Raw genomic sequence first — 1,639 nt, forward strand, 5'->3', positions numbered from 1 at the left:
AATAATAATAATACTAATAATAATAATAATAATAATAATAACAATAATAATAATAATAATACTAATAATAATAATAATAATAATAATATAATAATAATAATAATAATAATAATAATAATAATAATAATAATAATAATAATAATAATAATTTAGTTCCTATAAAATTATTCAAAGAAACAGTTTTAGTATTTTTAACTTTCAATATTTTGAATGATCTGCTGCAATCATGTTTAGAATTTCATGAAATGTTTCTCTATAAAAATTTAAAATTTTTAACTTTAGATAAATTATATATGAATTTTTTAAATGTAACAAATTAAAGATAAAAGTAACGAAAATGATGACTTAGAAGTTAAATTTATTTTTTGTGAAATAACTTTTTATAATATTGTAAACATGAATTAGAAAAAAATTGTTTAAAAATATAAATTATCTTAACAACATAAATTAAAAATAAATATATAATAATTTTATAAGAACGAAAAACATATTTAAATTTAATAATAATAAAAAATTGTACATGTGGGTTTGTGAACTTGCCTTCATAGACCTTTTCAAAGACTCGGGGAACCCCAGCAAACAACGTTGGTTTCAATTCCATTAAATCATCCCTCAATGCCATTAGATCCTTTATTCAAACAATTTCAGCAATTCATACAATGTGAAAAGGATTTTTTTCAGAAAAATATATAGAGAGAGAGACAATTTCTTTGTGACCTTTTTGTTTCTTCGTCTCTCTCCACTAATAATATGATCATCATATAATAATTAGTCAATCATATTAAAATCAATAAAAATATTCCTGCATAAACATACCCCATGGTAGTAGCCAACAGACGCACCCTTATGAAAAAAATACTCCTCAATTGTGCGATCAAGGATATGAGCCAAAGGAAGAAAGGATAAATACACATCTTCAACAGTAATCTATGCAAAATAATTCAGATACATATTTCAAAAAAAAAAAAAAAACTACAATAGAAAGAAACAGAATCTAATCAAAATATGTATACAAGTATACAAACAATACTTAAAGATAAATAAATGAATCACTATCGTCGTATACTAATTTTGTACCAAGCTTTTTGTTCTTTATTTTTTATTTTATTCACTAAACTTATTAAATTTCTGTAGTAAATGATATGTGATAATTTTGGAATGTCAATTATATTATGTGATGTCTTTTCGTCTTAATTTTTTGCTTAAAAAAATAAGAACCTATATTTTGCATCATCATCTCACTTTTATAACTAAAATATCTATTTGAATAATTAATTTATTTGGATAAGTAAAACTCTTAAACTTAATAAAAAGAATTTGAATAATTTAATATGAATAGTTAATAAAATTAGATAAATCAATGACTTCTATTATAATCACACATAAATGGCATATCAATAATTAATTAATTTATTAATATTTATTATTATTCATTTTAATATCTAAAGTGAATAAATGAAGCAAATGAAAATAGTAGTTACCTTTTCTTCGAATTGTTCCGCGAAAATATCCATTCCTCTAACAAAATATGTTATATTTTCATGCGTCAAAACAACACCTTTTGGATCTCCACTAGTTCCACTTGTATAAATTATTGTGCATATATTATAAGCATGTGGTGGTAAAATTGTTGATGGGT

General features: G+C 21.6%; 1 protein-coding gene and 1 long non-coding RNA gene across 4 annotated transcripts in view; both read right to left on the minus strand.

The window, feature by feature from the left end:
• LOC101505979 (long chain acyl-CoA synthetase 1) overlaps positions 1-1,639 on the minus strand; it is a 10,498-nt gene that overhangs the window by 5,378 nt on the left and 3,481 nt on the right. The window lies entirely within an intron of this gene.
• On the minus strand, positions 525-1,633 carry LOC140919520 (uncharacterized). The gene is made up of 3 exons (XR_012162151.1): positions 1,482-1,633; positions 817-927; positions 525-628 (listed from the first exon to the last, which is right to left on the minus strand). It is a non-coding gene; the product is annotated as an uncharacterized lncRNA (long non-coding RNA).

This window comes from Cicer arietinum, chromosome 3 (genome assembly GCF_000331145.2).
Source record: "Cicer arietinum cultivar CDC Frontier isolate Library 1 chromosome 3, Cicar.CDCFrontier_v2.0, whole genome shotgun sequence".
In the NCBI taxonomy this organism is placed as follows: Eukaryota; Viridiplantae; Streptophyta; class Magnoliopsida; order Fabales; family Fabaceae; genus Cicer; species Cicer arietinum.